The sequence below is a fragment of the Ruditapes philippinarum genome, unplaced genomic scaffold, assembly GCF_026571515.1.
Source record: "Ruditapes philippinarum isolate M1 unplaced genomic scaffold, ASM2657151v2 ctg530_1_1_1_1, whole genome shotgun sequence".
NCBI lineage: Eukaryota > Metazoa > Mollusca > Bivalvia > Venerida > Veneridae > Ruditapes > Ruditapes philippinarum.
In genome coordinates this window covers 10,883-25,712 of record NW_026863984.1, presented here as the reverse complement: position 1 = coordinate 25,712, position 14,830 = coordinate 10,883, and the positions used below count along the sequence as shown (strand labels likewise).

General features: G+C 29.3%; 1 long non-coding RNA gene and 1 pseudogene across 2 annotated transcripts in view; both read left to right on the top strand.

Moving 5' to 3' along the window:
• Window positions 1-10,512, top strand: part of LOC132724015 (uncharacterized) — a 97,306-nt gene extending 86,794 nt beyond the window's left edge. For both annotated transcript variants that reach the window (XR_009624831.1, XR_009624830.1), the window contains exon 3: window positions 10,325-10,512. This is a non-coding gene — a long non-coding RNA (uncharacterized LOC132724015). The remainder of the gene's footprint in view (window positions 1-10,324) is intronic.
• An 8-nt stretch (window positions 10,513-10,520) lies between these two features.
• On the top strand, window positions 10,521-11,907 carry LOC132724012 (potassium channel subfamily K member 9-like; annotated as a pseudogene).
• Window positions 11,908-14,830: the final 2,923 nt, after the last annotated feature.

Sequence of the window (14,830 nt, the reverse complement as noted above, 5' to 3'; positions counted from 1 at the left end):
TAAGTTTTTATTCGTTGTTGGTTTTTATACATATTTTAGCCATAGACAAAAGTGGCATTTATAACATCATTCCGTTCTTTCGAATATCATATAATAGTTAATGCATGTAACAAGGTGGTCGATGCAACCTCTTTATCGGACATTTAATGAGACAAAGGCGAGTATTTAATGAAAATCAACAAAATCAAATATATTTACAAATTTGTTTTCAATTCATTATACAATTCCAAAAGCTGTTAGTTCGACATTTTCGTTTCAATTTAAAATATCTGAATATGTTCTTTAATATACTTTATATTTGAGTTCAGTTTTGTTAATAAGAGAACTAATCAGTCCGAACATTACATCATCAACATTTTCAGGTTAATCAACTATCTCTCCTGGAGTGTACACAGTAATATTTATGAATATCCATTACATAATTTACACTTTGATCATTTTCTTTTTGATTATAAAACTGCTGAGTCATATTTCCATAATGAAATCATTTAATAACATCTGCATCAGATGACTATGGTGTGATTGTAAACTGCATGTTTAAGAACTAATTGAAGAGCAAATCAAATAAAAATTATAATAATAAAAATATATTATATAATTATATATATATATATATTAAATAATGAATTAGATTTATTTTGATGTTTTGATTTGTAATTCTTGTTTTTTCTTTTGAACTTGTTTAAATTCATGTTTATTGTCAAAGATCTCTCAACTATACGAACATATATATCGAAAACTCGTATATTTTAGGCAAATGAGCGGCAACACGAGTGTTATATGATAAATGGGTATAAATGTCATGTCAAAAGCAATGTGCACTGCAAGATAAGATACCATTTTGATTGTGTTTTTTTAATTTGTTTTTTAACATTTTTTTAAAGTAGCTATGTAATTCCAACTTCTTTCATAACGGGAAAATGAAGTCACCATAAGCACGCGTCGTCGAAATGACGTCATTTAATGCACGCCGCCACGCGATTTGTCTAACATATGAGAGGGTTAGGGATGTAAGATGAGTATCAGAATCACTAGCAAAGGTTTAAGTAGTACACAATCCTGTATGACCTGCAAGAAGTTGTAATATTACACTTTTCATCAGTCAACCCATTACTCATTGTTCGTTTGGCGCAGAACAAAAGTAGCAAATACTTCCATTCCTATATTTATTATATTGTTTACATCATGAATGTCGCTGGTAATTAGATTTGTATTGTCATTAATTGGCAAAACAGTAAGGTGTTAGTGCTAATAAATAATTAATCCTTTGGTATAATTATAATAACAAAAGCTTCGTGTGTTTATGAACAAAGATGTTAAAGCAAATCATGTACTTGTTGGTGTAGAAGAGGTATTTGTAACTCATAAAATTTATCGGTATATTTTTTTTATTAATTTGATGAACCTTGACACGCGAAAGTAATGAGAGTGATTATGACATTAAAGATAATTCTTAATAACATATTCCATGACTCTAGCGCTAATGATGATCGCTTCTTTTGAAACATCTTTGTCGTCTTATTAACTCAAGACGCAAACAATATGATAACAGGAAATATTATGAAAGTAAAAGAGAAAGCACATATGGTTTGAAGCAAGATTTGCTAATAGCTTTGGAAATTGATTTGCTTTGTGTTCTGTCTGGAATACATATCTAACACATAACTGTTAATACCTTTGCACAAATAACAGGATTTCATATCCTGACGAAATAATCGCATTCTATTTATAAATGCAAATATAACAAAAAGAAACAAAACAGAAACTTGTTTATATATGTATATATATGAAGATGTATTTGTTTTCTTTACTTTTTATTAAATTTTGTATATACGTATGAACACTGATTTTAGTTGTTGAAAAGATGTGTCGTTTTGAGTCTGTTAAAAAGAGAATCTATTATACTCGCATGTTTTTTATTTTAAATGATAAGAAATGTAAAAGAGAATGATTTTGTTTTTACAGTCTTTTTTGTAACAGTATAGGTCCAAAATGAAAATAAAAACTAATTTCTAGAAAAAGTCTTACTTCCTCTGCAAAAAATAATTTATCTAAATTTGCAATGGTAATTTAAATTTCAGCAAAAATGCAAAGACGCGGTGTTGCACTTATTTATTAATAATTAAAAACTCGGATGATTAAATTTTCATATTTTTTAAAAAATAAATGTTTTATACCATTTAAAAAGAATTATAAAAGATTTTAAAAAGGCTGGTTCCTATTGGTGAAGATTAGGGTTGGTAATCCGTAAGAAACTACGAAAGTACAAGACCACCCACGGAACACGGTGCATTCGGTCACTGCTTTCAAAATTTTTCGACATAGTTGTTTAAACTTAGTACCTGTGAATTCACTAAATTTTGTGGGCATGACATTTCGTGGTTTGTCACATTAAGATTGGGGAGTTACAAACAAATAAGATCTGCATTGTTAACATATCTATATTGGTTTCTATTGCTCTTTAATATTTAAAAGTATTCCAGACGTCTTACGGAAAATGCTATTTAAATAATTGTTAAGAGAGGCAATATCATTGGCATCGCTGTAACAAGTTTGTTGAATCTAAGATGTCTTTTTGGAATAATCAATTTTGTTGGTTTTGATTCTAGTTCTGAAATATAAAGAAACCTTATTTCTCAACATGTCACAAAAGGAGGAAAGCATTAGGTACAAAAACACCTTAATCTTTAAATATGTCTACGTTTACACAGTTCAATGAAACACAAACGCCTTTTTAAGCTTTCGACATTAAGACTTCTTCAGAAAAAAAATAAAAGTTAATAAAATAACATTTTTTGTTACATTTACACAGGAAATTGCCTCTACAACGAAAACATTAGAGTAATGTTAAAAAAAAATGATAATACATTTATGTCTCTTACTGCAACCTAGATATTTGCATGATACATGAGGAAAGTTTCAACACCTCTCTTTAGTTACGTATTTTATAGATTATTCAAATCTAAAGAATAATTACCATCATGAGTTTATGAACAATATTTTAGTTTCCTGTTTGCAATATTACAGAAACAGACCGCGTTACAATTCTAATTTTTTAATAATAATCAATATAACGTTAATTCATTTTGCGCAAGTGCCGTAGAATAATTAAAGTGAATATGGTTAATAAACAAGTTGGAACAAAACATTATTTTCAAAGTTCTATAACAATTACCTTTTCAAAGGATTGTGATTTATTAGAAAACAAGGTATATTTATATATATAATTATAAGATCGTAGAATATTTCTTTACATTATATTGTAATTGTTAAGACACAGGGATGTATGACTCTTGTTGAAACAGTAGGATCACTTAAGAATAATCATTAAACATGCATTAATAAGTTTCGATCAACAGGAAACAATTTTATACAATTGTTGCTTTAATGTTGAATGTTACTTCGTTTGTTTTATAAAAGAGGAAGAATGTTCTCGTTTTTTATAAATGATCCTTAAATGGTTATAATATTTTATGATAAAATAAGAAAACAATGGTAATTTGTAATGCTTATTTTTTATAAATCGTACGCAAAATGTAGCTATTAATTATTATATCCGGTAATGCAATATCGATATTTTTGTAAGAAAAAGTCTGATTTTGTCTCAAAATAAATAAGGCAAATACTTATAGTATATAGCATAATATGACAGACAACCAACCACCAAACCAACCAACCAACCAACCAACAAACATACCAACTAACCAACAAACAAACCATTTAACAAACCAACCAACAAACAAACAAACCAACCAAACAAAATTTGAGCGTAAGGAATCTTCAAAACGCTACATGATGGTCATATCTGCGTTTCTTTTCCTAAAATGAATCAGCACAATTATCAATTTTCATTTGCTGAAGTTAAAGTATTTCTTGCTGATGTTCATTCTAATATCTTAAAGTGTTGAATCATTATCATTTTATATCGTAAAAATATTTAATGCAGATAAAAGATAGTGCCTGCATTTATATCTGAACGCTCAAGGACATATTGTTTAAATATAAAGAGCAAAATGTATACGATGCACGCATGAAAATGTTTCCATGGTGGAATAATTATAATGTTTTAATATTTGGACAGCATTGTACATGCCACAAAAATCTAGAGCACTTTATATTCTATAATGAATCTGAGAACAATAAGAGCTTCTAGATGAACATACTGTTGACGTTAAAGCAAAGAAGAATAAAAATAAATTACAAAAATGCACACATGTTTGGGTTTATGCGCTTCGTTACATCCAAATATTTTTTTTTTCTATTATATGAAAAAGGAGTTCCAAAGAAAACACTTTGCACATTTTGAACGTTTATGATGATAATATTTTATGTTATCTTTTGAACGATGCATATCAAATTAGAAACAACATATACACAATAATCATTAAATAATCAACACAAACACAAAACCCAACAGAAAAGATTATCTTCGGAATGTTAATAATCATTTTTACTGTAGGCTCTGAAATTGTAATTTCCCTTAACATATTTAGCATAACATTTTATTGGCGGAAACAGAAAGTTTCTATTACAGTGTACAGTTAACCTGTTCAAGTATTTCTGTACGCATTCGTGTCTTTATATACCGGATATAAATTTAGTATTATACTTTATAATAAAACGTTATTAAATTCAAAATTGTACTGAAAAGTCATGACTAAATAACCTTTCTCTGTTAACACCGCTTTTGATTTCTGGTGACGGCGTTTATATAAAAAAACGTTAAAATATGAAATAAAATAGCACATTTTGTTTATGAAAAATTGATTAGATGTAATAATATTGAGAATATCGGTGTTCATTTATCATGCATATTACTGATATACCTATGACTTATGGGAATTTGCAAAGAAAACAATTATACTTCTGGGAAATTAAGTATTTTAATCATGTAAGAATATATCTTTTTCTGATGGTATGAAGAAGGATTTTTGTGTAAGTGTGCATATTTAATAATAATAATAATAATAACAATAGTTAAATCTTTATTTATAGAAGGTAACATACAAAGTTTACACAGTAAGAAGTATATTTATTTTCAGTATGGCCTTCTGATTTAACAATAACAAAGAATAAAACAATAGATCTATACATAATTTAAAATCTTTTTGTATAAACAAAAAAAACAACAAAAAAACAAAAACAAAAATATGTATATATTGTTCTTGAATGTAAAGGTTAGATACCATTATTTATTCATCCGACTGACATTCATATTATATACTATTATACATATGATATACTGTTATACAATTTCTTTGAAAAAAAATATAACTTTCTTTATCATAATTATGATAATAAAGGAGTTGTAGACCAGGCAAAATGGCAAAAAAATAGTTGTATGCTTAATTGTGAATATGATTTACTGTTTCTTTACTTAATACATTTTACATTAGGAAATAATGTAGTATTTTCTGGTTGGAAACAATAATATTCCATTGCCATTCATTGACAGAATACCTTTAACTAGAATCCAATGCACAATCAGTTTTCTCATTTATTAATTGTCTGTAGTACAGAATAATACCCCTTAAATACTTTATATCTTTCATAGTATGATTGTATATTTAATTAGAGGCAAAAAAGCCATAATATAGTTACAAGTGTTGTGATATACGACGAAATTGGGAAAACTCAAAAAAGTATTCCCTTCAAAAATGCCAAAAATTGCAAGATGCTGGTCCTTTCTTTTGCTTCATTAAAGTTCTTTAAATTGTAAATAATCTGTGCCATGTGAAGTGATATCTACTATTTTGAGTAACAGTTTTTCTTCCAATTAATATATCTATAATAACAAGAAAAAAATCAACATCAAGGAGAGTAGTCTTTGTTTTGGTTTTAAGCAACTCTTGATTATTTACTCGTAAAATTTTACATTATTTCTTCTGGGAATTTATCAACTCGATGTTACGCTTCATTACCAAACATGTTTCTAGCAATGCTCGAATAGCCTTTGGCAAGATATTATACACTGCAAACAAACATCTTTGTTATATCGATATTGTCTAATGATTTGAACAGTCAAGCTTACAAGGAAAATAACAATATACTTTGAATCTTGATAATGTAAATGAAATTCTTTTCGAGGATGGCTAATTGCATATAACTAGAATAGTTTCTCAAAACGAAAACATTAAACAAAACCAGTAGATACCAGATTGTGAAACAAAAATTTGATATAGGATCATGACTAAAAGCAACCTTTATTTCTTTAATAACATTATTTTTAATAGAAATAATAATGCCCGTATGAATAAATCAAACACTGTAACCTTAGTAGCCATACAATACAATACCTTTCAATTATTTTCAAATTTTCAAAGTGTTTCTATGGTGAAATAAATATTTCTATAAAAAAGCAAAACAATGCTAAAATCAATACTATTCTAGAAGAATTATTGCTGACAAGGGAAAAGATTATGTGTAATATAAGATGAGTAAGCGATTAATTTTTTCTTCAATCTCGGTACTAGTATCTTTATCTTTTACAAAACAAAATACAATCATTATAAGTCATTTAGTTTAATATGTGTTCTTTCGAATTTAAGAGTATTCTACTACTTATTAAAGAACACCCGTAGTCGTAGCATTATGATTTCATTTAAAATATTAACATTATAGTAGCTGTCAAAATATATTAGAATACAATATTATCTTGACATGTCCTCAAATATTCTTACCTTATGCTTACTTCATATTAGCTTCGCGATAAAAAAAATGGCTGATATTTTTGGTGTGCAAAAGGATATTTTTATTTCATCGAGATGAAATGTATTCTCACGATTGGCTAATACTGTGTCTCAAGCCCACAATATTCCTTGAATGATTTGTTTGACCCAGCGCAAGTCTCAGTTTCAGACGATTTCCCCATATATAAAAATTTCAACAATAGTATCTATTTTAATACGTTTCGCTAATAGAATGTAACAGACGGGACACCAAGTTACAACGTAACGCCAAGTGTCGCAAAAATAAAACATTACGTTTATTATATACATTATGATATTATTTTTTGTAAACATGTATAAAACACGTTACGCTTACCAATTTCTAATACAAAAAGTTCCCTTTAGTACAAATATATACAGTATTATACATTTAGGACTAATTTAAACGACTTTTTCAAAATACATAAAGACTAGAGCTCATAGAAATATATTAAAAATGATTGTTATCGCTTATTTTACTTGCCCATTATTTAATTAAAACAATTCCAGAGGTCAATAAATACTGTTTATCTCCATATATCATTTACAAGATTGGGATTTTAGGACAAATGTTCTTCTCACATAAAGGTCAATGTACTTTTCTGCCGTGAAAGATCGTAAGATATCTTCATCTAATTATTCCACTTTAATTCTTTTAAACGTGCAAATAGATCCAATGTGCCAAGTATCTTTTTTTTTCTAAGTTGACACGGGGTAAATGTTCAGTTACCTTTATTAATAAGTCTTAGTACCTCAAAAAAAATCTAAATAGACAAGCCTTTGCCCTAGATTTATATTATTTTTGAATTCATATCAGGGCAAGACTCTAAATTTTGAATACTAACGTTCATTATTTGGTTTATTTTATTTAAACCGGGGGGTATATTACCATTTTTACAATTTTTTTAACTTACCATTATATAATAAAAAGTAATGTAACATACAACACAGTTTATTATTTAAACTAAATAGGATGCATTTCATTTAGTTAAAGTCATTAAGATCCCAATAACACATTTATGCTAGAATTTCGGTGACACTTTTTGGTAATATTTAGCGAATTTATACCTTAAGATTTTTTATTGGTCACATAGCAATAACAATATTTTAAATGAAATGTCAATGTATGCAAGTAATTAGCTTACAAGTTTAAGAAACATACCCATTGTACCCATTGTTCACCAAATCATCGAAATAAATGTATTTGGCATATAGTTTACATATCTGTCATATCTCATTGTATCATAGCTTCGGTTTGTCTGTTATAATGTATCATTATGCATCATTATGCAGCAAAAATTAACCTTTAGAATTACTTATTTTTATCATCCATAAAACCTTAGTAGCACTTCATCTCACTTCATTGAAACAAGTGATTCAAGCAGTAAAAACGTTTACTCTAGGTATCTATTGCCAATGCTACTATGTTCTCATTACTGAATCATCGTATGAAAAGTTATACTTACTTGATGGCTTTTATTTTATGTGAACATAGTTATATCATAAATGCCACTTACAATTCTTGACTGTCAATCACTCAAAAATGGGAAGAAACAGTTTGGTCGAATTTTGCATTTAAGACTTATGACAAAGAAGATGTTACTTGTAGTATCTTCTCATTTTGTTTCTGGTTACATTAGATCATACCCGGCAGTCTTGTAGTACATTGAATCATTCTAGTGTGAGCTAGTTTAGCCTTGTTTATAGGTAAAAATTCGTCAGTCAGTCATCTCACGAACGTATGCAATGTCACCTGTATTGATTTACCTTGCGGTATACACTTATAAAAGAGGAGGCATTTCCAGATTTGCTATAACATAAAATAACGTTGCTAGAAATAAGATGTTGATGTATTTTACTCTAATTTAGGGGAATATAGTAAGATTTTAGTTAATTTAAATTGTTTAATTATAGTGTTATGTAACTTAAGGATATATGAAAAATATATGTGTTGTTTAATTTGATATTTGATTACAATTAAAAAGGATTGTTTTAGATGATTTTTTTTTGGAAAGTACATAAGACTGTGTTTGTTTGTTCTGTATTGTTTTTATTTTGGGTTTTGCTATTTATTTGTTTTTTATTTATTTATTTATTGATCTATTTATTTAATTATTGTTATCATTATTATTATTATTATTATTATTAATATATTATCATCATCATCATCATCATCATTTATTTTCTGCTTGTTAATATCTTTCCGGTTTTTATAGGTTTTAACACAATACTTTAAAACAGTAAATTTGGTCAAACTTATTCTAGCCTGCAACAATGTGTAGTAGGCCTAAAGTAAGCGATATAATTAGGATTATGTTGTATAGTAAAATAAAACAATTAAATAAGTAATATAAACAGAAAGAGATGTTTTCGAATAACGTATTGATAAAAGTATGTGTAATTTTTCAGATATTTCATGTCATTAAAATCATACAAGGGGAGCGGTGGCCTAATGGTTAAGGTGTCTGCCTCTCAACCCAAGGCTCATGGGTTCGAGCCCTACTCGGGTCACGACCATGTTTCTCCATTTGACACCAGTACTGGTTGGTTCCAGGAAGCGGACTCGAAAGTGATTAATATAAGTTGCAAGAACTTGTTTCGCAATCGAGCTCAAATTAATATGTTTAAACCAAATTCATACAAAAATTCGTTCGTCTAAGCAAATAGACGATTTATAGATAAACATATTGAAATAGACTGATATGTTGGCTTTACATTGCAAACTAAACCAATAAATAGTAAAGGCCAGATCATTTTTTTTAAGAAAGGTCTAGCAACTGAACACGTACTTTTGCTAGATTTAAACATTTATTGTGTCATATAATATTATGTTACAAAAAAGCAAGACATACACACACAAGCACGCACACACGCGCACACGCGAGCGCATACACACACAAGCCAAAAAAACCAAAAACATTCAATTTTAAATTTTCAAATGTTAATGAATGTGCGTTGGTATTACTTTTTATTATGACTTTGGCGTTTATTAAAAATAAGTTTGGTCTTATAGAAAAAGAGTGTCTTCCGAGAACTATCAATTCTTTTTTTGTATGATATGAAATATTAAACACTTCATAAGGGCAATTTTCTTTTTTATAATTGTGTGCATGAGGTACTTTTCAATGCACTTTAAACAAAAGAAAAAAAAGAACAACAACAAAATAAAACAAAGAAAAAAAAAACAAAACAAACCAAGCGAGCAAACAAGCAAAAATACTAGAAAAAGGAAGATAATATCCGTCATGAATGACTTCCAAAGAATGTAATCCTTGAGGCAAATAGAAATTCTTTGCCAACAATTCGTTACATTGCAACAATGTGTCTGTGATATCTATTGTCAAAATTATTACCTATGGTTATTGAGGTTTTCACAGCTCACAGAAAAGCGTTCTGAAGACAAATATATTTATTGAAAGCAACAACTTTTTGTCGTCTTACGCTTACATATAATTAATATACCTTACAGCTACAGCTACTATATCTCAAAATTCATCTTATATACTACAGTTTATAGTCTATGAATAGGCGGACGATAACAGAAGAAATTTTGATTTATAATTATATAGCTCTGTTGCTTTTTTTATTCCTCAAATAAATTTTCTTTTCTTTTTCAGAGCATTCAGTATTGCTTAGAAAGTTAACAACAATGGAAGACGGGAAAAGCGACGAGTGTCAGTTTAGAAACATTAGAGGCTCACGATGGTGAGAGTTCGAAAATAATGAATCGACTGAAAATCTTGACAATTCATGCCTTTGGAAGGCAAAGAGAATTTTTAAAAGCTGTTTACAAAGGAGCTAGATCGTTAGTGGATGACTGGCCATTATTCTTGTATAGCATTACGCATTAATTGGTGCGCTTGTATTTATGTTGATTGAGTCAAGACATAACGAAATAAATCAAAATATCACAGGAATACGGACAACCATGATTCAAGAATTATTAATAAAATCTGCCCCTATAACTGACAAAAAGACGCTGGAAAAATCATACAAAAGCATTGTTACTTAACTACCGAAAGTTTCCAATCCGGGATGCTATTAAGAACATGTGCCTTCTGATTCTACCGTAGAGGTTTGGACAATGTGGAGCAGCTTATTCTTTGTTTTTACAGTAATTTACAACTATCGGTAATGTACCCTGTAACTGTGTTGATTACTGTCTGTTTACACAGGCTACGTAATTACATGGTTGTTTTTTTTTCAAATATGGATCGTTCGAAATACATACCAATGAATTTCGATTGTTTAGGAATGTTCTGGTAGCATTGAATTAATGTTATAAAATAAAAATAATATTGTCTTGGATATTTTAAATCAACATCTTAGAGTAACTTTCTTGCAAAGTTATGAAATTATTATTTTCAGCCTTAATATGTCACAGGTAGTTTCTTCATTTTGTTGCATAGACAACGCCATACACGTTTTTAAATGACAGACTTTGATAAGAACAACATTGATACAATTTAATAAGTTCATAAATTATATTTTAAAGCCTTTGTTCAGCTTGTATAGTGTATATGTAGATCAAGGATAAATATTAAATATAAAATGAATTTCTTCTTTTACTAAAATATATATTTTATGGGTTTCCAGGTTATGGAATTTAGCTCCAGTAACTGGACTTGGGAGAGTTTTATGCATAATTTATGCTGGCATTTGGTGTTCCCCTTGCCCTGCTTCTCTTGGCAGAATTGGGTAAGCGATTTTACAATGGCACTTAAATTTTTATGGGCCTTCGTAAGAAGATATTACTATTACGGCTATTGCAAAAGGTAAGGGAACGAAATCCGTTCCAGAGAAAATACGAACTTAATGAATGGATCATCTCCCGGATGACGAAGCCCAAAAGTGAAGACGGTAAATCCGATGATAGAAGTCGAAGCGGCTCAAGGATAATATACGGCTATGAAGTGGATGACGAGTTCAACGTACCTATCACTGATCGCTATTCTTATCTTGTTTGTATATATTCTACTTTGGTGCCATGATTGTATTCAATTTGGGAAGACTGGGATTTCATCGAAGCTATTTATTTTGTTTTTATATCACTGTCAACGATTGGTTTGGAGACATTTTGCCAGCTCATCAAAAGTTCTTCGTTGTCTCGTCAATTTACATGTTCATTGGCTTGTCGCTTGTCTCTATGTGTATTAATGTTGCTATTGAATTTTTTAATGTTGCCGCTGTAACGTGCTAAAAGAAAAAGTTGGTGAAGCAAAGAAGAAAATAGGAGACAAAGCAAAGCAAGCACATAGAAATGCTAAAGAAAAAGTAGCCGATATCAAAACAAATATTGCTGACGAGACGTCAAAATTCAAACACAAATCTGAAGAAAAAGTGAAAAAGTTAAGAACCAAAATTGCAGATGAAACTTCAAAATTTAAGCAGAAAACTGATGAGAAAATTTCAGGAATTAAGACAAATATAAGTGAAGAAACAACAAAGTTCGTAAAAAAGGCAGATGATAAGTTCAGAAGGAAACCAAAGAGCGCACTGATTCAAGCCTGCTATAATAAACCGATTCACACGGATAATACTTATGACGAAAATTGAACGGTTTAAATCAGATAATGTGAGGAGAAATTGTAAATATATTATTACACATGAATATGAAACAAAATCATAGGGATTACTGTCACAAAAAGATATTAAATGTAATGGCGGTTAGCACCCAACATTTGATGCTTTTCATAATTATGTAATTTGCTAAAATGTATTTTCCCTGCTATTGCAGACATTGTTATTGCTCAGAAAAAAGACTTGCCTTGCATTGTATTTATAACGTGAGGAATTTGTCATTTTGTTATTTTATTCTTTCTTGACATTTACATTTTGTGTATGGAAATATGCCAGCAAAATAAATGCTGATTAGACTGAAGTTGAGGCTGTTTTCTGGGATTTAGAAACAAAGCTTTATAGCGTATTTACATTAATACTTAGGAGTTTAAGGAAATGACATTAAATTGCGCAGCACATTTATATTTACGACTATAGGTTAAATCATTTGCATTTTGTAAGCAAAATTGATAAAACAAAGAAGACAAAGATGTCATTGATGCGTTCCAATAAAACAACTTAAATACATTTTTTTCACTAATTTCATTATTACGAATGCGTTATGTTTGTTGAATCTGTCATTCATTGTTTCAGTCCCAATCATGTATTAAATATGACTATTTTATTAATAAAAACAAGCATGTACCTTAATGACTTTGTTGCCAGTACAGCTAACTTTTCCTAATAATTCATTGTATGAAATCCCGGAACTTGGCAGTTATTCATTCAATTATTGCGTAACAGTTGAATTTAAATAAGCAACTCATAATGCATCACGTATTGGTAGGTTAAAATGAGAACTGTAAACATTTGATGCAGCATTTCTATATATTGAATCAGTAACTTACCTCAAAGTATTTTCATCTGAATAAACAAAAACAGCAGAACTGTATCAAACATTATAGAGAATGCTTTTTTATGATGAATAATCATCTGTATGTTTTACTTATTTTCCTTGTAACTCCCATTCAAATTCTTTTAATTAAAATGATATTTTAATAGTGTAAAATGTAAATTTATTATTTGAAATGTCTGACATGTTCTAGCATTGCTAATTAATTTTTGATGTAATAGGATAATATGGACATGTTTTATAGTTTAGTTTATTTCATAGGTGTCCATGAAATAAATGCCGATATCACATGATTTATCAATGTGAATTATTAACTGCATTGCATATTCCTGAATAATAAACTTATATATGGAACTACAAACGCATCATATGATAATCTCACAAACGACAAATATTGTTTATTGTTTGAGGCAGAGTTCCTAAGATTATTTAATTATTGTTTTACCTTTGATAAGTTAATGATGAAGACATTTCTATAAAAAAGGTTTGGGCGTAACATGTTGTATAAAGTTAAGAAAAAAAGATTGATTTATTTACGGACGTTATTCTTTAAGATGTTAAATGTTTTTAATTCATATCTCAAAATAATCTGCCAACATTGTCTAAGTCTCTGAATTATTTCTTGTTATTTTATGTAACACAATTGATGCGTTTTCCGCTTTTTTCACGTTCATGTCCATTTTCCTATCTTTGTTAAAGTTGCCGTTTTTCTTTATAATTTTTAAATATGCGTGTACTCTTTTAGTTCATTTAAATTATTTTTTACACAATTGTTCATTTGCTCATATGAAATGTCTGCACATGTTAAAATATTACATGCACTTTATAAGTCCCTACTTGTCTCATTCCAAATAAAATGACTAATATTTTGCAGCGATGCCTTTGTTGTTTACTTGCTGTTGTTTTTAGCTCACCAGAACCGGACTCGGGTGAGCTATAAATATCAAAGAAGGATTCTCCGGCGTCCGTCGGTCTCCGTCATTGTCGTCTTATCCTCTGAAACTGCTGGACAGATACTTCAAAATTGGTCTGTAGACTCCTTGTAACAGTCATTCTTAGAATTGCTCATATAATGTGAATTGCGCCCTTGTAGGGGTCAACACGGCTAAAAGAAAAAAAAAACGTTGAACATCTTCTACTGACCTAATTGATTAATGATCGCCACAGTTGTTCTTATATCAAATTTTCTAATATTAATTTTATTGGCGCCTTTTACGTGTCGCTTAAGCTAAAAATAGAACAAAAACTAAACATCTTCTACTGAACTAATTGTAAGATGGCCAAATACTTTGTCCGTAACATTCTTAGGCAGTCTTGTATCAATATTGCTCATATTAATTTAAATGGTTTCTTTTAAGAGCCTCTATAGCTAAAATAGGAAAGACACATTCTCATGAACTAAATGACTGATGATCACCAAACTTTGTCTGCAGCATTTTTAGGTATTGTTTTTTATAAAAATGTTCCAGTATAAAAAAAAAGTAGATTAAAGCGATTTGACATGTTTTAATTGCCAGATGTACAGTATCAATGAACTTCGGCAATTTGTGAAAGCTTCGTTTTAATTATAAACGATCAGTGTCCTGCAACTATATAATCAGAGGGCTAAGTTGCTGGACTTGCCTTTCGGCAAGTTCAATGTTAAAGTTATTACTTACACTGATGAGCAATTCAGGGCCATCATGGTCCTCTTGTTGTTTCGACTGTCCTT